General features: G+C 46.7%; 1 protein-coding gene across 3 annotated transcripts in view; it reads left to right on the forward strand.

Moving 5' to 3' along the window:
* Positions 1-26,697, forward strand: part of LOC121274146 (insulin receptor substrate 1-like) — an 89,740-nt gene that overhangs the window by 23,796 nt on the left and 39,247 nt on the right. The window contains exon 4 of one of the 3 annotated variants that reach the window (XM_041181324.1): positions 18,912-20,136. The exons of the other annotated variants lie outside the window; for them this stretch is intronic. The gene's annotated coding sequence lies outside the window, so the exon portion shown is untranslated. Of the gene's footprint in view, positions 1-18,911; positions 20,137-26,697 lie in introns of those variants that run through there. 3 annotated transcript variants of the gene reach the window in all.

Below are 26,697 nucleotides of genomic sequence, written 5' to 3' on the forward strand. Positions count from 1 at the left end.
TTTTATCGTTCTGTCTCCAGGTGAGATTAGCTTGAGATTAGGTGCACTTTAGACAGCTGAGTATTAAAACCACCTGATCACAGTTTAAATGTATGCTTATAGCCCTAATTATAACATGGAATCAGACAATACTACAGCTTGGAAGGAAGCCATTCAGCCTTCGACGTTGTGCTGCCCCACTCCCTGGCCCTTACCCCATACCCCTGCATTAATTTTCTGCCAAGTATGTATGCCACAGGAGTGAATGGGAAAGGCTATTTTATTTTAGTCCATTTTATTATCTGCCATGGCTCAGTGGGTTGCATTCTCGCCTCCGAGTCAGAAAGTCATGGGTACAAGCCCCACTTCGAAGACTTGAGCACAAAACCCAGGTAAATGGTCCCTGTGCCAGTACTGAGGGAGTGCGGCACTGTCAGAGGGTCAGTACTGAGGGAGTGCTGCACTGTCGGAGGGTCAGTACTGAGGGAGTGCTGCACTGTCGGAGGGTCAGTACTGAGGGAGTGCTGCACTGTCAGAGGGTCAGTACTGAGGGAGTGCGGCACTGTCAGAGGGTCAGTACTGAGGGAGTGCTGCACTGTCGGAGGGTCAGTACTGAGGGAGTGCTGCACTGTCAGAGGGTCAGTACTGAGCGAATGCTGCACTGTCAGAGGGTCAGTACTGAGGGTGTACTGCACTGTCGGAGGGTCAGTACTGAGGGAGTTCTGCACTGTCGGAGGGTCAGTACTGAGGGAGTGCCGCACTGTCGGAGGGTCAGTACTGAGGGAGTGCGGCACTGTCGGAGGGTCAGTACTGAGGGAGTGCTGCACTGTCGGAGGGTCAGTACTGAGGGAGTGCTGCACTGTCGGAGGGTCAGTACTGAGGGAGTGCTGCACTGTCGGAGGGTCAGTACTGAGGGAGTGCTGCACTGTCGGAGGGTCAGTACTGAGGGAGTGCTGCACTGTCAGAGGGTCAGTACTGAGGGAGTGCTGCACTGTCAGAGGGTCAGTACTGAGGGAGTTCTGCACTGTCGGAGGGTCAGTACTGAGGGAGTGCCGCACTGTCGGAGGGTCAGTACTGAGGGAGTGCCGCACTGTCAGAGGGTCAGTACTGAGGGAGTGCTGCACTGTCGGAGGGTCAGTACTGAGGGAGTGCGGCACTGTCGGAGGTGCCACCTTTTCCCCAGCTGCACTCTTCGGGGATGTGAAACACCCTATGGTCAGCATTTCAGGGAAAGTTCAGGAGAGTTGTGCCTGGTTCCCTCTGAACACTCCTTCCTCCTCCCAACCAACGGTGCAAAAATGAAAAGAAAAGCTGATAATACTGCGAGGAGAGAAACCAAATTAACATTTCAGATCATCGATGGCCTTTTGTCAGAAGTGAAGCATTTCTGGCATCTTCTGTTTTTATTCCAGATTTCTAGGATACACAGAATTTTGCCTTTGCGTCATGGAAACAATATATCTTGCCCTTATTGCATTCCCATACGTGGGGTCTTGCTGTACACCAATTGGCTGCCGCGTTTCCTGCCTTATAACAGTGACTATACTTTGAAAGTACTTCTTTGGCTGTAGTGGGTTTTTAGGCGTCCTGAGGCTGTGGAAGGTGTAATACTGCCAGTCTTGCTTTCTTTGTAGATCAAGTGTCAGAGGATTACATGACAATGAAGGAGGCCATTCAGCCCGTCGTGGCTCTGCTGGTTCTTTGAAAAAGCTGCCAGACTGGTCCCACTTTCTCTGCTCTTTTTCCCTGTAGCCGTGCAAACCCCACCCCCCCCCCGCCTCCCGGCGTGTATGTGGAGCGTCAAAGGCCTAAGATGAACTCCCAACTTGTGCAGGGCAACTCACTGGCATGCTCCGGTTGATGGCACACTCGGTGCACTTGCTTGTGTACCCTGTTTTCTGTTGTTGAATCATAACAGCGCAGGGAGGAGGTGACTATTCTGGCCACCTCCCTTGTCCTGTGCCTCCGAGCAGAGGAGGAACGTGCAGGGTCCCAGGGAGAAAACTGGAGAATGGCACCAAGCGAATTGCTCATTTGGAGAGCTGCTGCAGACACGATGGGCTGAATGGCCTCCTTCTGCACTGTATCGATTCTGTGAACTATCCCAATACAGTAGTCCCACCCCCGCCCATTCCTCTATAGCCCTGAAAATCCCCCCACCTCCCCTTTCAAATATTTGTCTTGGCCCTTTTAAAAAGTTACTGTTGTACCCCTTTCCAGGCAGCACATTTCATACATTAGGGCCTATTCTCACTGGAAAAGAAAACTCCTGAGAGGTGGTATTATAACTGTTGCAGATTCTGAAGGGAATCGATTATATCCACCATGCCAAGTTGTTTAGTCATGCCCAGATCATGAAGAGCAGAGACATGGGAAATTTAATATGGATCTGCAAAATAATTGGGTGTTTTAAACTCCCAGGACAGGCAGCATGGCAGGGGATGTTAAGACTCGACCTCCACGCGTTCAGATTTAACGGGGTTGGGTTGTTGGGGGGTGGGGGTGCAGTGGTTGGGATGGGGGGTGCTCACATGCTGAAGCAGGCCCCTCATCCAAAGATGATAGGGGCTGCATGCATCCAATTTTTTTGGCAAGTGCCTATCTTGCCCTACATGTCAAGCAGGAGGGACAGGAGTATTTCTATTCTCCCCCCCACCACCCCTCCTGAGCTGACCTGGTGGTCAGTCCCCGTGATCTTCCCACAGCCCACCGCATCTTGATCTCTGCAGCTTTGACCAGTCTATCCCCAGGTTTTGGGGTGGGGGCAGGGGTTCTGGATTAATTCAAACACATCCTGCAAACGCATCAGGGAAACCTGTACTTCCTCTAGATTCCGGGCCACTACATCTTCCACATCTTCCCCGCTTCCTGGTGAATACCTGGACCGTTGTTTCAGAAAATTAATGGTCAGCTCGTGGATCGAGCTCCCACGGGAGATACTACAAGCACTGGCATTGACTCATTCAAATACAAATTAGGTAGTTTTTCAGAAAATAAAATTTTGGGATGCAGTATTGGATTAATTGGAGGCACGATGAGGGGTGAGAGTCGCCTGCTTGGGAGAATTTGGTGACGCTGGATCTCTAGTTTTTCAATGTCTCCACCACGGGTTTCCCTCCCCTCCAGTCTGGCTCCATTGTGGACTCCTTGATCGGGATCGATCACAGTGATTGGTCACTAACTCCATTATCGTTGGATGATGGTGATTGCCAGAGAATCAGCAGCAAACTGGATGGGTCTTTGTCCTTTCTCGGTTCGAAATGTCCACATTGCTTTACATCCTCAGGACACCCAGAGTGCTTCGCGGCCAATGAGTTTCATCTTGAAGTACGGTCACTGTTGTTATGCACAGCACGATTGTACAGGCAGCACTTAGTCAAATTTTAAGATGATCTGCTTTTGCTCTTGGTGCCATAAGAAGTGAATGGGAAGTGGTTTGATCCATTGGGATTACGTACAATGAGAGTGAATGGGAAGGAGTTTGATTCTTTGGGATTGTGTATAGTATAAGTGAGTGAAAAGCTTATTCCATGAATAACCTATGCAGTTGTAGTGAATGGAAATAAGTTTAGTCTATTGGGGTTCTCTGCTATTGTAGTAATTTCAGAGCCAATGTGAGAGAGAGCAACATAAAAGCCCTGCTATTGAGAGACAGCCAGTGCAAGAGAGAGGCAGACCAGGGAGAGAGAGTGCAAAAGGCAGATTGGTAGAAAGAGGCAGGTATGCAGAAGTAGACAAGGGAGACCATGGAGAAGGGCTATCAGCAAGAAAGAGACACTGATTGATGTGGAGAGAGAGAGAGAAAGAGGCAAAGGGGGAAAATAGGGGATGGAGAAAGACAAAGACAAAATGAAAGAACATTGATGCTGGGGTGGTGAGCGGGAGGGTTGGGGGCAGGCAAGAGAAGACAGAGCAACTGTGGGAGAAAGAGATGGAGAGAGCTGAGTGAGTCGGTATGAATGTAAAGGTGCATCGTCATCATTAGGAACGTACAGAGACACGCTGAGTATTGCACAACACCACAAACCTACAATCAAACAGGAGCGCGTGGCCTTGTTAGATAATCAGCCGATTATCGGTAACTCAATAAATCGGTCACCATTTGAAAGGACTGAGAAACATTCGGCCCTGTTGATTCTAGATGGCTATCTTCAGAGAACAGTAAAGGAGAAAGAGCATTTGGAAAAATTACCCAATCCCACATGATTGTGATTGAGGGACCCAGCGGCTGACCTGTGGCATTGCTTGAAACCTCTGCTGGCATTATGAGGGCTTCATGTAACATGCAGTGTAGTATCCTGCTGCTGAAGTGGAGCAGTACATAAATCAGTGTGTACTCTTTAAGACCGTGGTGTAATTGTTGTGTCTTCTTGGGTCAGTTAAAGAGTAATTGGGTGTTTGATCAGACAAAAATAATTGACCCCCATTTCCTTCACTCCATTGGTGGCTGTACATTCAGCTGTCTAGGCCCTCAACTCTGGAAATCCCTCCATGAAGCTCTGTGTGGCTCTTGCACACGCTCTCTCCCAGTTGCGCACACTTGATCTCGCTGGCGCGTGGGGAAGGGGGAGTAGGCATGGAAGAGAGAGATGGAAAGAGAAAGAGTGCGCACACGACAGAGGAGCGCGTGTGCAAGAGAGCACAAGCGTTTGCGAGAGAGAGCGTGTGTGGATACGAGTGAAGGGAAACATACATGCGCGAGAGAGTGAGAGAGAGAGAAGGGAGCACATGCACATACAAGTGAGGGGGAGCGCGCATGTGCGTGAGAGAGAGAGGGGGACTGAATGTACGAGAGAGGAGGGCAGCCTGAGCGTGAGAGAGAGAGGGAGGGAGGGGGAAAGAGGGAGGGAGTGTGTGCATGCGAGAGCGAGCAAGGGATGGAGTGGGTGTGAAAGAGAGAGCACCTGTATGCGTGGGAGAGCGTGGGCGAGAGAGCACATGTATGCCTCAGAGAGTATGTGAGAAAGATACTGAGAATGCGCACCTTTCCACGCCCCACATCACTCCCAGTATAGTGTTTGACAGCACTTGTGGCAGACGACTTGAATTGGCATAGAATATCCCGAAGGATTAAAGGCCACAAAATCAGCCACGATATTAATCAAGTCATTAGCTGGTTTCTTATGCGTCACACAGTAAGTAAAATTGTATGTATCCATACCCTGGACTCCTATGTATAGACAGCCAGCTTGTGAGATCTCTTGTACGAATCTAATAGGATTATTAGAAGGACAAAGAATAAATTAGAAATATAATTGTTAACTATGGCTCAGTGGGTCGCACTCTTCCTCTCATTCGAAAGGTTGTGGGTTTAAATTCCACTCCAGATACTTGAACATAAAATCCCAGGCCGGCACTCCCTGAGCCTGTACTGATGGAGTGCTGCACTCTCAAAGGCGTTGCCTTTCAGCTGAGACTTAGGCCCTGTCTGTCCTCTCGGCCGGATGTAAAAGATACTGCGGCACTAATTTAAAGACGAGCACAGGAGTTCTCCCTCATGCACTGGTTGAGGTTTACCTCTCAACCAAGTTCCTTTTTTTTTTATAAATAAGATTATCTAGTCCCCATCACATTGCAGTTTGTGGGATCTTGCTGTGTGCAAATTGGCTGCCGTGTTTCCTACATTACCGCAGTGACTACGCTTCAAAAGCAGCTCGAAGAACAATCCCAGCTTCTCGATCCTCTCCACTTAACTGATGTTCCTCATTCCAGTAAATCTCCGCACTCTCTCCAAGGCCTTGACATCCCTCCTAAAATGTGGTGCCCAGAATTGGACACAGGCCGCTAGCTGTGGACTAACCAATGATTTATAAAGTTATTTAAGGTAACGGGTGCCCTGTTTATTCTCTGCACGGAGACAACGTTTTTTTTTTCCCAAGTTAGCAAAAAAATAAAAGTGGGATCCAGGATAAAAACATCCTCCCACTAGATTAACTTCAGTCCTGAGAAACGCACCACATTCCAGCTGTGAAGTGTTTTGTTTGGAATGGGCCCTTTGTGGACTGTGCCTAACAACCTGCTGCCAAGTCTCAGTTAGACATTCGAGCAGGCGCCATTTTAAAGTAACCTGCCCTTCTTGTGGGCGAGTGAGGGGGAACTGATGGCATCGAGGGCAGTGTTGGTTTTACAACCCACCTGACTTCACCCTGCACTGAAGAGGCCGTCGAGTAATATCGAGTTGGGCTTGTGAGACGAGGGTTCCGTTTCATCCCGTGGGATTCCCGACTGGAGCGTTTATTTTCGAAGGGCTTCCTTCTTGAAGGAGGGAGTTTCCACATCTGCCGAGTAGCAAGTTTGACAGTAACAGAGAGTGGTTTCTCCTGGACTGGGAATCCTGTAGGTATGAGCAAACAGTCAAGTGACTGGACCGTTGTGTGCGGTACAGTCACATTCTGCCATTTTGTGAGATCTGTGCCCTAATCCATGTACCTGCCTTTTCCCCATATCCCTTAGATTTTTGTTAACCAAAGGTATTATTAGTCTCACCCTTAGAATTAATAATTCATCCAGTGTCAGTTTTCCTTTACCGAAGAGAGTTTCAAACTTCTAACACCCTTTGCTGTAGAAATATTGCTTAATTTCACTACTGAAAGGTGACGCTGTAATTCTTAGTCTCTGACCTCTCGTGCTAGGCTCCCCAACCGGTGGAATGAGTTCCTCTCAATCTACCCTAAGTGTAGTTAATATCTTGAAAGCTTCGAACAAATGACCCCTTAACCTTCTAGGTTCCAGTGAGTACAACCCTGGTTTGTGTAATCTTTTCTCGCTCTTGGTGTCTGGGTATTGTTCAGATAAATCAACCCTACAAGGCCAGTATAGCCTTCAAGTGCCGATGCCCAGAATTGGGGACACTGCTCCAGCTGTGGTCATTCATGAGAGGGGATCCTGACGCTTTTACCCAGTCTGACCTTCACGTGACTCCAGTCCCAACACTGTGTGGCTGACCCTAAGGCTCAAGGTGCTGTGAGGTTGAGGTGGTCTTGCGTCTTTTCTTCGGCCTGGTCCAGTGCCGACTTGACCTGTATTTTGAGGCAGGCTCGCTCGCTCGCTCTTGGCATCATACTCTTGTTCCTGTCACGGTGACCCGCCAGTTCTGTGGGAGGTGTGGGGTTTGTGTAGGTCAGTTGTGCCGAATGAGAAGGCCTGGTGTGCTCCATTTAGACCCTTGAGTTATCACTGCATTGTGTCCTCAGTCGCTTCACAGTTGCGCCTCTCTTCTCTCCCTGTCTGTCCCTCTCCCACTGTCTGGGCCCCATCTCAGTGTCTCTCACCTCTCTTGCTACCTCTTGTGGCATGTCTGCCTCTCAGTCTTTCTCCTTCTCTCCAGTAAATGCAGACCCTTTGATGTTGACTTTAGGCAGACAGCGCCTTGTCGGGCCTCGTATTTCTTGTTATTTTCTTTGTCCTCCTCTCACTGATACATTCAGCTGATAAAGCTAACTCTCAGTTCCACTGGCACAAAACTACTATTCGTAAACGCGGGACAGAGATACTGAGTGCCGGCTGGCTATTTCACTGCAGAAGGCATCACAGCCGAGTTCACTCCTGCAGTGGCCTGACGCGCGCACAGCTTTCCATTGGGGTTAGTGCAGAGTGATGGGAAGGCAAGCTTTTATCCCTACCCACTCCGCGGAGGGCAGTGTAAATAGTGGAAGGATTTACTGGCCTATTAAAAGTCACAGCCTGATCGCTCCTTCCCTGGCCCTAACCATCTTTCTACCAGCAGCCCTTTGCAGCTGGAGGATTTTGTGGGCTTCCACAGCCTGTGCCGAGAGGAGAGGGGATTCACCAGCACCCACTGGATGTGAGTATCCCCCTAACGTGCAGAATTCAGAGCTGTAGGGCTGGTTTCCTGACTGTCTGAGGCAGGGCTTGAATCCGGAATCTTCTGAGCCAGAGGCAGAAATGCTAAGCACTGAGCTAAAGGCTTTCTGATGGAGGATGTATGTCCATTGGCACCAATCTGTCAGGCCCTGAGTTCACCCCCTTTCAGTTTATATGATTAAAGGCACACACTTTGCGCAAACCCCTTTCACAACCTCAGGCTGTCTCAAAGTGCACTACTGCAACCAGTGAAGTACTCGTTGAAGTATAGTCACAATTGTAATGTAGCCTTCTTGCACACAGTAGGATCACACAATCAGCCATGAGATGATGACCAGGCAATCTATTTTAGTATTGGTAGCAATCTCCCTACTTGGAGTCAGAAGGCCGTGGGCCTAAGTCCTGTTCAGGTTCATGCTCCCAGTGCAGCACTTGATGGAGCCCCACTCTGTCAGAGGTGTGACATCATGTGTGACATGAAACTGCCTGTTGAATGGATGTATGATGCAGTGGTCAGCATTTCAAAGAAGCGTAGGGCATTCTACCCAGAATCCTCGGTCAGCATTCATCCCTCGGCCAACATAATTGTAAATAAAATCAGGTTATCTGGCTGTTTATCTCGTTCTGCTGTTTGTGGGGTCTTGCTGTGTGCAAATTGCTGTGTTTTGTACATCAGAACAATGTCTGCACTTCATAAGAGTCTTTCGTTGGCTGCATAGTGTTTGGGGTGTCACGCTGTTGTGAAATACATTGCATTTATGAAAGTCTTATTCTCTGTTGGTGGACATGTTTATGGTTAATGGTTACCGAGCACTTCTTAGAAGCTTTTGGTGGTTCGTTGAAATCTCTTCTCCTGCTCGACATAAGATAAAGACAGAGGCTCCACTTGGCAGGAATGGAGAGCGAAGGGCAGCTTGCAGGGCGGTGGCTGTTCCTGGAAGGACATTTCCAAGTGTTAAGAAACCTCACTCCCAACTCCTCGTGGTCAGGACCAGCAAACAGCAACCAGGGAGGGGCCGGCACAATTTAGCTCCCTTCTTAAATGAATGAACAAAGAGAGGTGAGGGGTGTTCGTGCTCAGTGGAACACTTTCCCTCACAGGCATCTAGTGTCCTGCCATTTGTGCTCAGGATAGATTTAGCACGGGTTTCGATACAGAGTAAAGCCACCTTTACACTATCCCCATCAAACACTCCCAGCACGGGGTTAGATACAGAGTAAAGCTCCCTCTACACTGTCCCCATCAAACACTCCCAGGACAGGTACAGCACGGGGTTAGATACAGAGTAAAGCTCCCTCTACACTGTCCCCATCAAACACTCCCAGGACAGGTACAGCACGGGGTTAGATACAGAGTAAATCTCCCTCTACACTGTCCCCATCAAACACTCCCAGGACAGTTACAGCACAGGGTTAGGTACAGAGTTACATTCCCTCGACACTGTCCCATCAAATAAAAGGGTGAGATATTAAGATGTTTTTCAAGGTTTCCCTCTCTGCACTGGCTCTGGAGGGTGGCGGGGTGGGTTTCAGGGCGTGGGGCGATAGAGGTAATGAGCCCTGTCACTAAAGATTTCTTTCAGGGAGCGGGCAGGAGCTGGTTTATTTGGAGGACCATATTTGGACTAGTGCTAAGTTTAGCTCTGGGTTTGGCTCAGTGACATCTCAGCTGAAAGGAGCTGATTCCTCAGGCTTGATCCTGAATGCTGAGCCCCAGATCTTACTGTCTCCGCAGTTTGGATTTGGTAGGGCATTCAGCACCTCCACGTTGACCTGCCCAGTGCGTTATGATGTTGAGGATAACGAACTACGGAGTAGAGTTCTATTTATTTCTTCTCTGCTTAAATACAAGGATGTGTTTTCTTTGCCTCCCGTCACTATCGTTTTAGACTCTCACTGCAGTAGCTCTCTGACAGGGACCAGCATCACTCCTGCCCCTCACCCAATGTCCCATTCATCATGTCCGAGCGTTGGCATTGAGCAGGTTAACAGGGCTGTTACAAATTGCAGTGGATTGCTGTTCTAGAAGATTAGTCGTGAAAAGTGGAGAGGTTATGTTGAACTTGTATGGAACCTTGCTTGGATCACACTTGGGGTACAGTTCTCAGTCTGGTCTGGTTATGAAAGGGATATGAAGTCAGTTAGTGAAGGTACAAAAATATTCAGTCTGTTTTATCCAGAACATTAACTGCCTTTAATGCAGAAAAACAACATCATGTGGGGCTTTACAGGAGAGTTTCAAGGCCAGATAGAATGTAGGGGCACTGGAGAAGTTGCAACGAGAATTTCAAGGCTCATACAGGAACTGTGTGGCTATAAGAGTTTGTATGTGTATGTTTTTCACTGTGTGTGTGTGTCTTTTATAACTTTGTGTTTGTAAGTGTTTATTTATATATATATATATATATATATATATATATATATATATATATATATATATATAAAAATATATATATAAATATAAAAAAGAATATATGTGTGTGTTTGTGTGTGTTTATATATTTGTGTGGGGTTTTATATCTGTGCATGTGCCTGTCTGTGTGTGTGTTTGCTTGTGTGTGTCCGTGCGTGCCTGTCTGTGTGCCTGCCTATCTCCCTGTCTTTCTCCCTATCTGTGTGTTTGTTTGTCTGTGCCTGTCTGTGTGCCTGTCTGCCTGTCCGTGTGTTTGTGCGTGCGTGCCTGTCCGTGTGCCTGTCTTTCTCCCTGTCTGTGTGTTTGTATGTGTCTGTGCCTGTCTGTGTGCCTGTCTGCCTGTCCGTGTGTTTGTGCGTGTGTGCCTGTCCGTGTGCCTGTCTTTCTCCCTGTCTGTGTGTTTGTTTGTCTGTGCCTGTGTCCGTGTGCCTGTCTGCCTGTCCGTGTGTTTGTGCGTGTGTGCCTGTCCGTGTGCCTGTCTTTCTCCCTGTCTGTTTGTGTGTGCCTGTCTGCCTGTCTGTGTGTGCTTGCTTGTGTGTGTCTATGCGTGCTTGACCGTGTGCCTGTCTGTCTCCCTGTCTCTGTGTGCCTGTCTCTGTGTGCCTGTCTCCTTGTCTGTCTGTGTTTGTTTGTGTGTGTATGACTGATTGCTGTGTGTTGTTTATTTGTTCACCCCAGGCCCACCCTCCTGGCGTCGGAATCTGGGGCGCTCGACCAGGGGTAGCAAAGAGGAATTTATTCTCCAAATCCAGAGTCCATTTATTCAGCGGCTTTTAATCTGAATCAGATTCTGCTTTGCTTTCCCAAGAGTCAAGGTGCTTTAACCACACTGTTCTGGAGTTCTTACCCTCACACCCAGACATGCACCTGCACCCTACCAAACAGGCACACAGGCGTGGTCCTTCAGACATGTACACAGTTTCCAAAAAGCCAGCGATCCCACAGCACTGGGGACATTCTTGGTGCCCTGGGGCCACGATTTATCCCTACAGCAAAGTGACCCCGTGACCAGGTGTCCTGTGATATCGTGTTGCTGGTTGTGGGATCTTGCTGTGCGTAGATTGGCTGCTGTTTCCCACATTGCAAAAGTGATTCCGCTTCAAACGTTGCTTCATTGGGCTGTGGGGCGCCCTGGGGTTGTGCAAGGAGCTACAGAAATGCGAGTTCTGTCTTGTCTCTGCAGCCATTTTGTTCACCGTGAGGACTACAGAGACCAAATAGAGGGACAGCCATTTCCAACAACACCTTCCCTTTGTCTACTGCCCTTAACGTGGTAAACTGTCCAAAGGCGCTCCACCAGGTTGATTATCAGACAAAGGTTTGACACTGAGCCACATAAGGAGGTAATAAGGACAGGTGAGCAATAACAAAGGGTATGTTTTAATGATTGCCCTCATGTAGGGGAGAGAGAGAGAGATGCGGAGAGGTTCAGGCAGCGAATTCCGGAGCCTTGGACTGACGGCATGGCCACCAATGGCGGGGCAAAGGAAATTGGGGAAGCGAAAGAGGGCAGAATTGGAGGGACGCAGATAGCTCGGAGGGTTCTGTGACTGGGGGAAGGTTACAGGGACAGGGAGGGTTTCCAGGCTTCATGTTGTTTAGGGCGTGAGGTGGGGGTGGTGGGGTCAGGCAGGCTGGCGGGTTAGAAGCCCCTCCTGTTTATGTGAGGCCTCGCACGCTCCAGCCTGTGCCAGGCGGGCGGCACCAGCGCTGTGCAGGCACTTCGTGCTGAACCCACACAGACGGCACCCCGGCAGAGAGAGAGGCAGTGTGGAGTTTGGCAATTTGCAGCTCATTAACACCTACCACTCGATCCGCTCCTGATCTGGTGGTGTGAAGGCAGAAAATCCAGCTCAGGTGGAGAGTTAACACTTTGCTGCGTGTGTTTGATCGTGTGTATGTGCGTTTGAGTGGGTACGTTTGCTTGTGTGTGTACGGTAGATGTACAGGAGTACACAGACACACGTGGCCTGTACAGCAACAGACAGGAGTGAATCGCCGCTACCACTTACCGGATGTTGAACACATTTGCCTAGTTTGCTTCATGGAGGGGCGTGGGATTAGATTAGGGATGAACTCGATATGGTTGAATAGACTCACACCTGCAAAGCTGCCATGAAGTTGTCATTATCTCTCTAACCTCCTGAAGCCCCACAACCAACTCCCTGAGATCTCTGTGGTTCCTCCAATTCCGGCCTCCGGCACACCCCCTGATTTCCATCTCACCACCATTGGCGGCCGGGCCTTCAGCTGCCTGGGGGCCCTAAACTCTGGAATTCCCTCCCTAAACCTCTCCGCCTCTCTCTCCCCCTCCTTTAAGACACCATTTGTAACCAACCTCTTTGACCAAGATTTTGTTCACCCGTCCGAATATCTCCTTACAAGGCTCAAGTGTGAGTTTCTGTTTGCTAATGCGCCTGCAACCACTTTAGAAGGTGTTAAATAAATGCAGTTTGTTGCTGAGAGATGGAAAAAGAAAACTAGGATGAAAAATAATGGCCTCTCATTAAATTATTTCAGCAGCGCGGGAGTTTATTGTAGGACATAAAGACAGTCGGTGTGTGCACAGCATGATCCCATGATTAGCAGTGAGATAAAGGATCAGATAACCTTTTGTTAATGACGTTGATTGTGGGAGATGTGGGTGGCTCTCTGGGCTTCGGGGCAGCCTAGCCTGCTTGAAGCGGTTCTGGGTATTCCATTTAAGTAGCCGGCTGGCCCCACAGAGGCCTCACCTCTTTGTGCATAGTCAGCTCTGGTGATAAGATAGAACCACTTATCAGGAAGGGGGAGCTGTGTGTGTATGTGTATGGGGGGAGTGGATGCTGTGTGTGTGGGCGGAGGGGGTGGGGTGGGGGGGGGTTGGAAAATGAAGGCAGCTACTTTATTATGTACATATGACCATCAAAGGTCTAAGTACAGGAGATTGATTCCCAACACTGTTTGCCAATCAAGATACAGAGCTGCCCTAATCGATGAGTCACTCAGCAGATTTGTTTGTGCACCTTGTTTCGCGTTGTTGTTGAGTCGTAGGCCTGAATTTTACCTTTGGTGGTGCAGGCGCACGTGATTAGCGGACGGGAAACAGGTCCCTGACCGCGATTTCACACTGACTGACCAATTAACAGCCAGCGCGAAGCGCGCGGTGAAGAGCCCAGCGCTGCCGGGGTGGGGGTAGGATAAGGACGGGCACTGATGTTTCTGTGGGAGGGGATGAGCTCTGCGAGAGAGCTCCCTGAAGGTAGACGGCTGCCTCAGGGAAGCTGCAGACCCGAGAAAGCTCAAATCCAGGTTTAAAAAGCTGCGAAACAAAAAAACGTCCAAGCATCACAATCAACCAGCTGGAAACAAAATAGCTGATAAAAGTTCCGTCCACAGATATTTATATTTATTTTATTTCCTAAGGGAAATCTCACCCCGCCCTTGGATGAGGTTTGATGTAAAATGTAAAGGCCGCTCGGCCCATTCCCCCGTCCGCCAAGCGTCAGGTTGGACGGTCCACGGAAAATCGGAGGCAATTGCTCTGTTAATGGGCTTAATTACCCCCTTAATTGTCCGAGGGCGTGCTTTCCAATTTTGCGCTTGCCCGCCGAGCGAAATATCGCGCGAGTGCGCGATGACACTGGGATGCTCGCCCGATGTCACCTCGCCCGATTTCACACCCGATCGGGTCAGGCCGGCAGGATGTAAAATTCAGCCCATAGAGTTATCCAGCTCGGGAGGATGCCAGTTGCTGCATTCTGCCTGCGCTGACTCTGAAAGAGCTATCCAATTAGTCCCACTCCCACCCCATCCCTCCAAATGTTTCTGTTTCAGTAATAAACCCAAGTAAAACTGAACCATTCGGAAAGCTCCCGTTGAATCTGCTTCCTCTGTCCTTTCAGGCAGCACATTCCAGATCACAGCAACTCGCTGCTCTCATCTCTTCATCGCTTCTTTTACAAGTTCCCTCAAATCTGTCTCCCCTGATGACCGACTTTTCTCCCGGAGGGGACAGTTTCTCTGCATTTCCCCTTTTTTTTTTATCCCTACGCCCCTGTTGCAATGGCACCCAGTAAACCGATTAGATTGTGTGATAGCTACTCAAAAGTGGAGAATTCCATCCATCATTCGTCGCAGGATTTAAGCTTAGATTCACTGGGTTGAAAGGTCAGCCCTCCAGTAAAACCCAGCACTCTGGCACCCCAATTAAACAGTGCCAGAACCTCATCGATAACCAGTCTGTCGAGCCTCACCCAACTGTAGGAACATTCTGGGAGGTTGTAGGGACTGGAGTGTCTCATTAGGCCAAGACAAGGTGGCTTCGTGGGTAACACACTTACCTTGAAACCCGAGGGTCTTGGGTTCAAGTCCCACTCTGGGAACGTGCACAAGACCTGGACTGACACTTCAGTGCCAGTACTGAGGGAGTGCTGCGCTGTCGGAGGTGTTAGGCCTGCCCATCCAGTCAAGCGGATGTAAAATATCCCGCAGCTATTGCCTGAAGAAGAGCAGGGGAGCTTTCCCTAATGTCCTGGGGCCAATATTTATCCCCCAGCCAACATCCCTTAAATGCAGACTATCTGGCCATTATTACATATTGCTGCTTGTGGGATCTTGCTGTGTGCAAATTAGAACTATCTTGGTTACACAGCAGCAATGCCTTCATTTGCTGACTAGCTGTAAATTGCTTTGGGATGTCCTGCGGTAGCTGAAGGAGCAATGTCAGCTTTTATGAATTGCCTTGGGAGGAGGTGGTTGAGTGAATTTTTTTGTCCAATTTTATCATTTTGTGTTGTGAGAGAGCGCTGAGGCAGAACATGGAAGGTTACAGGCACCAGGTGTGCTTATAGCTGCTTATAGTTAGAATTATTCTCAGTGCCCGTCCTTTTTTGCAAGTGTTGTTGGAAGCAAATGTTGTAGAAATCCTACACACAGCAAAGTCCCATAAACAGAAAATGAAATAGTTAACCAGACTTCAATCACAGTGAAGTGCTGAAATTCTCACCTCGCTTTTTCCTCACTCCAGCAAAGGCTGCGTCGAGCAACCTCTGTCTTTGCCAAATGTTTATCTGAAAAGCTTCGACCCTGGACGGCTTCTTAAAAAGGAAACCACGGAATCATTTGAGAGCCAGATGAAGTGCCATCCTTGGCTCGGTGGGTTGCACTCTCGCCTCGGGGTCAGAAGGTCGCCGTGCTCCAGAGACTTGAGCGCAGAAATCTAGTCTGATGCCCCCGGTGCCGGTACTGAGGGAGTGCTGCACTGCCAGAGGGTGGTGTCTTTCAGATAAGACGTTAAACTGAGCTTTCTCAAGTAGTCCTAAAGGATCCCATGGCGCTATTAGAAAACGAGCACTGGAGTTCTCTCTCTCGTTCTGTGGACAATGTTGGTCATGAATAAATGCAGATTATGTGGTTCTTTGTTGGATCTTGCTGTGTACAACAATACTGGTGACACAACAGCATTGACCTCACTTATTTAGTAGTTGTAAATTGCTTCAGGTGTCCTGCAAATAACCTGCACCAAATCCTGTTCACCCATCACACCACCCCCCCCCTCCCGGTGCTCATTGGCCTACATTGTCCGATCCAACAATGCCTTGTCTTTGTTTTCGAATCCTTTCATTGCCTTAGCCATTGGTATCCCTGTAACCCCATACAACCCTCCCAGATCTCTGCGCTCCTTTAACTCTGACCTCTTGTTGCGTACCCCCGGTTACTATCGCTCCACCACTGGGCAGCTGTGCCTTTAGCTGCCTGGGGGCTCCAAGCTCTGGAATTCCCTCCCTAAACCTTTCCAGGCCCTACCTCTGCTCCTTCAAACCGACTTTATTTATCTGCCCTTATATTCCCCCTATGTGGCTTGGTGTCAGATTTTGTTTGATACCTACCTTTGAAATTCCTCAGGACGTTTGTTTTACTACTTGAAAGGTGCTATATAAATGCAAGTTATTCTTAGTGGAGCTGCTAAACCAGCTGAATCTGCCTATTTTAAATGTTACAGCAAAGTGTGAAGTGATTTATTTTGGTAGGAAGAACTTGGAGAAACAACATAAAATAGAGGGTACAATTCTAAAGGAGAGTACAGGAGCAGAGGGACCTGAGGGGTGGGTGTGGGGAGGGGGTGTGGTTACATGCACACAAATCATTGAAGGTGGCAAGACAGCTTGAGAAAATGGTTAATAATGCAGACTGGATTCTGGGCTTTACATATAGCGAAGCAAAGTTTTGACAAAACTGTATAAAATTCTGGCTCAGCCTCAGCTGGAGCACCGTGTCCAGCCCTGGGCACCACACTTTAGGAAGGATGTGAAGGCACTAGAGAGGGTGCAGAAAAGATTCACAAGAGTGGTTCCAGGTATGAGGAACTTCAGTTAGGTAGATAAATTGGAGAAGTTGGGACTGTTCCCCTTGGAGAAGGTTAAGAGGAGAATTGATAGAGGTGTTCAAAATCATGAGGGGTCTGGACAGAGTAGATAGGAAGAAACTGTTCCCATTGGTGGAAGGACCAAGAACCAGAGGGACGCAGATTTAAGGTGATTGACAAAAGAAGCAATATTTATATCAGGAGAAACTTTTTTTTGTGTAGCGAGTGGTTAGAATCTGGAATGCGTTACCTGAGAGTGAGGTGGAGACAGGGTCATTCGAAGCTTTTAAGAGGGAATTGGATCATTATCTGAAAAGGTAAAGCTTGCAGGGCTACAGGGAGAAGGTGGCACTAAGTGCATTGCTCTTGCGGAGAGCTGGCATGGATGGACACGATGGGCTGAATGGCCTCCTGTGATTATGCAGTCCGGCCTCTTAAACAACCAGGGTGTGTGGGGCAGGCTGTAGAAGAAATTGATAAACATTCTTTGTAAGGCCCTGCAATTTTGCAGCAATTAAACCCATCTGTTTGACTGAAGTCACACTCCATCTCATTCGTACCTCTGCACGTCACTTATTAACACATTCAGAGGTGTTTTATTGGTGATGAAATTGCTGCGTGATGGTTTTCCCAGAGGTTTGATTTTCCAAGAGAATACCAAGTTTTTTCTTTCAAGCCCAACTTTAATTTATGAATTCTTAATGTATGTCTTTTCTCGTGTGGCCTTCTCCTCAGACCTCCGTTGAGTTGAGAGAGAAAGACAGTCACTGATATTGAGCCAGTGTCCATGTTACGCTCCCTAAGTGTAACTTCGGCTCAAATGCCAAATACAGATCTTCTAACCCAGAAGGTTCAAACTCCACTGTCAAGACTCCATAGCCTAGGCTGGAGCTGATGGAGTGCTGCATGGTCAGAGGTACAATCTTTTGGATGAGCCATTAACCCAAGGCCCTACCTTCCTGTAGAGGTGGGTGATAAAAGATCCCATGCCACTGTTTTGAAGAGGGTCAGGGAATGGGCCTGGCATCTTGACTGACATTCCTGCCTCAGCCCATGCTGCCAAATGCAGATCTTCTTTCTGCTATTTATGGCAGATTGCTGTGTTCAAATTGGCTGCCACCTGGGATAGATAACAACTGCCAAATGCACTTAAAACAAAATACTGCCGATGCTGGAAACTGGAAACAAAAGCAGGAAATGCTGGAAAGCTCACCAGATCTGGCAGCATCTGTGGAGAGAGAGACAGAGTTAACGTTTCGAGTCCATACGGACTCGAAACCTTAACTCTGTGCCCCTCTCCACAGATGCTGCTGCACTTATATAAAGCATTTTGTTGATGGTAAAGAACTCCAGAGCACGGTCAGGCCAAAAAGGTTCTATATAAATGCAAATTCCGCTCCTTCCACCCAGAGGATGTGTAATGAGTTCCCTGCCTGGGGCAGATTAGCGAGTGTCGATTCCTGAGTTGATTGGCCTCAGCCAGGGTGGCAGTGGGGGTCCTTGTGGCTGCCCTTAGCAGGGAGGGCATCCGCAATTCAAGCTTCTTTACCTAGAGCGCGGTGAGAAGGTGGAACTCTCCCTACCACTTGCAGTGGTTTGAGGTTAACAGCATTGGATGCACTTAAAATGGAAGCACACCAGAGAGGGAGGGAGGAATGGAAGGATAACACTGGTGGATGAAGAGGGAGTGGGAGGCGAGCAGAAACACAGAGCAGATGGGTTGAAAGGACTGTTTTTGTACGTTTTTTGGGGCGAATGACAAAAATAGATGCGGCTAGTGGACTGTATCATGAACAGGGCAATGGGAAAGTAGACACATTGAATGTTGAGAGTCTACAGGTGTAAACAGCTTGAAGCTGTTCCTGTGCTGTAGTTTGTTTTTAAGGGTCAGCCACATTGCTGTGCACCTGGAATCACAAATAGGCTGAGACCGGGTGAGGACAGCAGATTCCATCTCTACGGGGCATTAGTGAAGCTAGTTGGTTATATATGACAAATCAGTAGCCTCGTTGTAACCATTACTACTGCTAGCTTTTCATTTCAGATTTCATTATTTAATTAACCGTATTTCGATCCCCTAGCTGCCATGGTGGGATTTGAACTTGTGCCTCCAGATCATTAGCCCAGGCCTTTGTCCAGTAATATAACCGCTGTGTTACTGTACCCCATCAGTTGCAGTGTCTCCATAAGTGAATTGAACTGTGGGGATGCTCGCTACAGTACAAACAAGGAAGGGATTATATGAGCAACATTTGGTGTAGCTCTCACTCCACCGCTTGCCAGGAAGTATACATGGAGGCAGAATCAGGGCTTCCTTTGACTCTTCGCTCCCTGTCATTTGCCGTCCAGGCTGGTTCATCGAGTGCTGAGGAATTCTAGAGGTGGGGTTCCTGGGATGGTGAGAGTTGGCACCACATGGAGAGGAGAGGTAAGCAAGGGCGAATATTGGGAGTGGAGGGGGGAGGCGGTGGAGATGGTGTCCAGTGGCAAGAGGCATTAACAATGTGAAAAGCAAGTGGACGTGGTTGTCGCTGAGTTCCAGCGGCTTTGTTCCTGCGATACTTTGGCTCAGGAACTTTGCAATGTGGGTGGAGTACGACAGATCTCCGCCCTGTCACTGCCGGCAGTCATCGGAGAGAAAGACTTGCGTTTGTAAAACATTTCGTCATGGATGCCTCACGGCATTTTATACCCAAGGCTGTTCTTTTTAAACTGTTGCAATGTAGAAAACACAGCAGCCAGTTTGCGCACAACGAGCTCCTACAAGAGCAACACGATAATGATGAGATCTGTTTCTTGCTCGCGGGTTAAGCATTGTCACCAGGTAGAACACCCATTGCTTTTCTTCACAATAGTGGCCGTGAGATCCTTCACATGCACCCGGGAAGGCAGACAGGCCCTCGGCTGAACGTCTCATCTGAAAGATGGTGCTTCCAACCGGGCAGCACTCCCTCAGTACTGGCACTGGGATGACATCCTCAAAGCCCCGGAGTGGGGCTTGAACCCACAGCCTTCTGTCTCGGAGGCGGGAGTGCCACCCACTTAGCTGTAGCTGTGTCTGGTCGCAGGGTGGGATGTTCCGATACACCATGCTGTAGCTGGGGCTAAGGGTTAATTCGGCGCCGACCCAGGACCAGAGTTGCCAACTCTGCTGGACGGATTTCTGGAGGTTTCATCACATGATCTGTGGCCTCTAGTTGCCCTGCCACAAGCTGCCGCTATTGGCTGCCTGACACATCCATCCTTGCAGAGCCTGTTCTTCTCACACCAGAAGGAAAGCAGGCAACCTCTTCATTATCCAATTGGGTAATTCTTTCAAATGTCTGTCAAAGAGGCTGTTTAATTCACATCCCAGTAAACATAAGCTGTGCAAAGTAAATCATCCATTTCCACTGGCAGGAGGGTCGGTAACCAGAGGGACGCGGATTGAAGAGAATCAGCAAAAGAATCCGAGGGGGAGATGAGAATTTTTTTTCACACAGCAAGTTGTTGTGATCTGGAAGGCGCTGCCTGAAAGGGCGGTGGAAGCAGATTCAACAGGAACTTTCAAAAGCAGAATTGGAGTAATAGTTGAAGGGGAAAAATTTTCAAGATATGGGGAAAGAACAGGGGGGAGTGGGATCAATTGGCTAGCTCTTTCAAAGAGCTGTCACAGATACAAGGGCTTGAATGGCCTCCATCTGTGTTGTAAGATTCTGTGACTCCGCAAGCAGGGTCCTGGAGATTAATCTTGAACTCCTGTAGAATTCAGGGCAATCCCAGAGGGTTGAAGACCCTTCCCTCACCCCCAGCCCCATTCCCCAACAACTAGCACTGTGTAACGTGTGGTACATGCAGTCGGTGAAGTGAAAGATCCTGTTGTTTGTATGGGAGTGGGGGTCAGGATGCATTCAATGAAGCTTCCGGCAATAAAAAAAATCCTGGCTTTCTTTCAAAACTGCTATCATTTTCTCCATTTGACCTGGGCGCAAGCACTTGTTCGCCTCATCCAGCGACCCCCACCTTCCTCCCACCCGTGCTCTCTCTCTCTGCCTCTCTCTCTCTGTCTCTCAGTCAATGACTCTCTGTTATGGAGCTTGGCTGGAGCTCCGGATTCGGGGTTGAATGGTTGTTGGTTTTTTAATCACCTCACTTGGCAGAACGGCAGCAGCTCTGTGCAGCCATCATCAACCTCTGCTCTTCTGTGCCGGAATGCGTGACTGGATTACAGGCCTCCCTGCCCCCGTCACCAAGCACAATGTCCCCCCTTGTCCAGCTCTGCATGCTGGGGTATTTGAAATTCACATTTCGTCCTAATTGGACTTTGATTTGCTTTAAATGGGTTGGTGTGAGTGAGAGTAATTTGTGAATGAAAACCACCGGGACCCTCATCAGAGCTGTGAATGTCATTTCAAAAAGTCCCTTTTGTGTTTAATAAATCCAAGAATATATTACAACCGGAAATAGTCATTTATGTTGATCTACTGGGACTGATATTCCGAACTGAATCCCACGAGCACTGGAGCAATGATTATCCAATATTCACTAAGGAAACTATGATTATTATAGAAAATATACAGGCATGTTATACCCAGCAACAGTGTGTTATTCTGTAATATCCACATGAGCGTTATACCCAATAACAGTGTTATTATATCATATGTACAGTGTTATACGTAGCAACACATGGTGTTTTTATATAATATATTGTATTATACGCATGAGCACCCAGTGCGTTATCATATAATATATACAGTATTATATGCAGGAACACACGGTGTGTTATTATATAATATTTACAGTGTTATACCCAGTAATGAATGGTGGTGTTATATAATATTTACAGTGTTATACCCGGTAACACACAGTGTGGTATTATATAATACATACAGTGTTATACCCAGTAATGCACGTTGTGTCATTATATAATATATAGTGTTATACCCAGTAATGCACGGTGTGTTATTATAAGACCATAAGACGTAGGAGCAGAAGTAGGCCATTCGGCCCATCGGGATCGCTTCTGCTCCTCCATTAAATGAGATCATGGCTGATCTGATATTCCTCAACTCCACTTTCCTGCCTTTACCCCATAACCCTCGGTTCCCTTACTGATTAAAAATCTGTCTATCTCAGCCTTGAATATACTTAACGATCCAGCCTCTACAGCCCACTGCAGTAAAGAATTCCACAGATTCACTACCCTCTGAGAGAAGAAATTCCTCCTCATCTCTGTTTTAAATTGGCACCCCCTTACTCTGAGATTATGCCCTCTGGTCCTAGACTCCCCCATAAGGGGAAACAACCTCTCAGCATCTACCCTGTCAAGCCCCCTAAGAATCTTTTATGTTTCAATAAGGTCTCCTCTCATTCTTCTAAACACCAATGAGTACAGGCCCAACCTACTCAACGTCTCCTCATAAGAAAATTCTTTCATACCCGGAATCAACCTAGTGAACCTTCTCTGGACTGCCTCCAATGCCAGTATATCTTTCCTTAGATAAGGGAATGAAAACCGTTCATAGTATTCTAGGTGTGGTCTAACGAGTGCCTTGTATAGTTTTAGCAAGATTTCCCTATTTTTATACTCCATTCTCTTTGAAACAAAGGCCAAAATTCCATTTGCCTTCCCTATTACCTGCTGAACTTGTATGTTAGCTTTTTGTGATTCATGCACGAGGACCCCCAAATCCCTCTGTGCTGCAGATTTCTTCAGTCTTTATCCATTTAAATAATATTCAGCTCCTCTGTTCTTCTGCCAAAGTGTATAACCTCACACTTTCCCACATTATATCCCATCTGCCACATTTTTGCCCACTCACTTAACCCACCTATACCCTCTGTAGACTCTGTGCCATCCTCATCACTTGCCTTCCCACCTATTTTTGTGTCATCCGCAAAAATGGCAATTGTACATTCATTTCCCTCATCCAAGTCATTAATAAATATTGTAAATAATTGTGACCCCAGCACTGATCCCCGTGGCACTCCACTAGTTACAGGTTGCCATCCTGAAAATGCCGCCCTTATCCCAACTCCCTGTCTTCTATTAGTTAGCAAGTCCTCTATCCACACTAATATACTACCCCCAATACCATGGGCTCTTATCTTATTAAGTAGCCTTATGTGTGGTACCTTATTGAACACATTTTGGAAATCAAAATATATTACAACTACTGGTTCCCCTTTATCTATCCAACTTGTTACCTCCTAAACAATTCTAATAAATTTGTCATTTATCTAATATTTACAGTGTTATACCCGGTAATGCATGGTGTTATTATTATATAATATATACAGTGTTATACCCAGTAACGCAGTGTTATTATATAATATATACAGTGCTATACCCAGTAATGTGTGGTATGCTAATATATAATATATACAGTGCTATACCCAGTAAAACACTATTATATAATACATAGTGTTTTACCCAGTAACAGTGTTATATAATATAGTGTTATACCCAGTAATGTGCTGTTTGATAATATATAGTGTTATACCCAGTAAAACACTATTATATAATATATACAGTGTTACATCCAGTAACAGTGTGTTATTATATGATATATAAAGCGTTATACCCACGGTGTATTATATAATATATATAGTGTTATACCCAGTGACGCACGGTGTGTTATTGTATAATACATACAGCGTTATACCCAGTAACACACGGTGTGTTATTTTATAATATATAGTGTTACACCGAATAACGCATGTCGTATTTTATAATATACAGTGTGTTATACCCAGAAATACGGTGTGTTATCGTATAATGTATACAGTGTTATACCCAGTAACACATGGTGTGTTATTATATAATATATATACAGTATTATATCAAGTGCTATGACCACAGCAGATGTTAGTTGCTGAGCCAGCCAAACCCCAGAGGGAATCTTGGCTTAAGGGCCATACCCTTTTTGTATTCTGAAAAGGAGAAGAAAACGTACTGATCCCAGCAGCAAGAAGTCCATTAAAACTCTTGGGATTTTAAAAATCAAAAGTAATAGCTTTATTAACAAGAAGAAAAGAACACTTAAGCACTCAGATTACAGTTATACATTACTCTTATAAAATATTTCCCCAAAAGCCTCCCCATTTGGTCAGACCCACATGTAAGCAAGCAGCTTCCAGGCAATATTCCCTTATAGATGTTTAACTATAAAAATCCAGTAATATTACTCAGGGCAAACTGCTGTAGCTTTAATAAAAGCATACCACACAACCTCTTAATCCCTCTTCCACTCTGCTGTGGAGATCCAAGACTTTAGAATAAGACTGCTTTTGCAGCCCAAGACCTTTCCAGCATCTTCTTCCCGCCTAGAGCTGTTTTCAGAAGATCTTCCTCATACAGCCAACAGCCAACACCTAAGCTTGCCACAGTAACTCTAAAATACCTTGTTCCCCCCTTTCATCTCAGGTTCCATTATTCTCACATCTCTTTGAAATTCAAATCCTTCCAAATATAAAATCTTTCTATTTTGCCTCTGCTTTCGGGTCAGTGAAACGTAATATACCCTCTTCCGTTTACCCGTGGAGCTCTGTAAGATGCAAACCTGTTTCTCGTCACTTCTGACTTCCCTTTGATATTCAGCCGAACTCTCAACTTATCTAAAAATGCAAATCCTAGATCCAACTGGTGGCGTAGTGGTATTGTCACTAGACCAGTATTCCAGAGATCCAGGGTAATGCAGATGGTGAAATTTGAATTCAATAAAAGCTGGACTTAAAAGTCTGATGATGACCATGAAACCATTGCCGATTGTGCTAAAAACCCAACTGGTTCACTAATGTCCTTTAGGTGAGGAAATCTGCGTCCTTACCTGGTCTGGCCTATATGTGACTCTAGACCCACAGCCATGTGGTTGACTCTTTAAAAAAATGACTTCTGAACGAGGGCAAGTAGGGATGGGCAATAAATGCTGGGCCTAGCCAGCGATGCCCACATCCCACAAACAAATATAAAAAACTTGTACCTCAAACCCACCATAATATCTCATTCCGAATGCACACCTAACATCTCTATCCTTTCATGTCTTAACCTCCCAGACAATCTGTCTGTAGTGACTTTTCCCCAGCTTAATCAAATCATTTATAGACACACAGCTTTCTTCACAGGATAACACAAATCCTCTAAAAAAAAATATAGAAAATAACACTCATCCTCACCCCCCCCTTTGCAAAAAAGGGAACCATCGTAATTTCAAAATGATGGTTTCATTTTCTCGACCCATTTCGCATTCCTTACCACGTTTATCTATACAAACACAGCTATTACACTATAGTGTACATGCATCAATCACGAAAATACATACAAGTAAAAATAGCGTTCATTCCAGTCCATTCTCTATTTGCCAATATCTAAGTCCTTTTGAATTTTAAACTCTTGACAATGCGTCTGTAATGAAATTTTCTCATCCAGCCGCACGTATAATTTGTAAATTGAACAGCTGTAGGAAGAACCCCATCGAAAAAGTCTGGCGCTTTTGTTTCGAAACTTCTCCAGAACCTTCAAAGGATTGTGGTCAATATGTATAGTTGTCTCAGAACAATTGCTTGCAGCATGCACTTCAAGATGCTGCAAAGCTAACACCAGACTCGAAGCCACTTTCTCTGTAGTTGAATACTTCTCCTGATGCACGTTCAACTTCCGTGAGAAACATCCTAGCAGCTTCTCAATTCCCAGTTCGTCTTCCTGTAGCAACACAGGGCCGACGCTCGCATCGCTGGTGTCAATGGCCAACTTAAATTGCTTTGTGTAATCCGGTGCTGATAGTACAGGTGTAGTAGTTAGTACAGCTTTCAGGCTGTCCAATGCATTTTGGCGCTGCGGCGTCCGTGGGAATTTTCTGTTCTTCTTTAACGATCCAGTCAGCAGAGAGACCACCCACCCTGCTGAAATTTGGCACGAATTTCCAACAAAACCCACTCATGCCTAGAAGTGTCAAACTTCCTGTTTTGCTGTCGGCGCTGGGAATTCCGCAATAGCTTTTACTTGCGCGTCTCGAGGGGCAGCTTGACCGTGTCCGACAGTGTGGCCTAAACTTGTGACTTGCGCTTTCGTACGTTCACTTTTTGCCAAATTTACAAGAAAATTGCCTCCCTGCAGCTGATCAAACATTTCCTTTAAATGTTGTAAACATGTTTCTCCCACATTTGACAGAATACTGATTAGTCATCAGTATAAGCAGCGCTGTTGCTCAGTCTCTCCGTCGCTTTGTTTGTTAGCCTCTGAAATGTGCTGGTGCATTTTTCATACCAAAAGGCATTACTTTGCTTTGATATAGACCATCCGATGTCACAAAAGCTGACACCTCTTTTGCCCTTTCAGATAAGGGCACTTGCCAATATCCTCGCAGCAAGTCAATTTTTGTTGCCTGTCCCACTTTCTCGGTACAATCCTCCAATCATGGAATAGGATATGAATCTGCTTTTGTTACTGCATTCATTTTTCGGTAATCAACGCACAGTCTTTGTGATCCATCCAGTTTCGGTACCGTTACAACGGGAGAATTCCAATTACTGGGACTGGGCTCTATGATGCCACTTTGAAGCATAAATGCAATTCCTTTCCGCACTTGAGCTAATTTTATCGGATTTAATCTATATGGGTGAATCCGAATCCCCCACACCAACATCTTGCATGGCTAAATCTGTTTTCTCCGGTTTATTTCCACAAATTCTTTGTGTGACTGCAGTAGCGCTTTTAAATCACTCCGACACTTTTCTGGAAGGTAACCTAACATCTCATTTAGATTCTCAAACACTTCCTCATTGTTCAATTTACTCAGAGGAAGGTCAATTTCAGAATCCTCAATTTCTACCCCTGTCTCCTTACTTACAACTGCCAGTATCACCACCCATTTAATCTCTCTGTCAAAGTATTTTTTGAGCATATTGACATGGCACACTGGCTGACTCTTCCTTCTGTCTGGGGTATTCACTACATAGTTTACTTCACTCATTCTCTTTTCAATCTGGTAAGGTCCACTAAACTTTGCCTTCAATGGTTTGCCTAGAGCTGGCAACAATACTAAAACCTTTTTCCCAGCCACAACAAGCCTTTGCCCTTTTATCTGCATTTGCCTTCATCACTTGTTGAGATATCTTTAAATGTCTTTAAATATCTTTAGCTAGCTCACATGCCTTA

This window comes from Carcharodon carcharias (genome assembly GCF_017639515.1).
Source record: "Carcharodon carcharias isolate sCarCar2 chromosome 33 unlocalized genomic scaffold, sCarCar2.pri SUPER_33_unloc_1, whole genome shotgun sequence".
Classification (NCBI taxonomy): Eukaryota; Metazoa; Chordata; class Chondrichthyes; order Lamniformes; family Lamnidae; genus Carcharodon; species Carcharodon carcharias.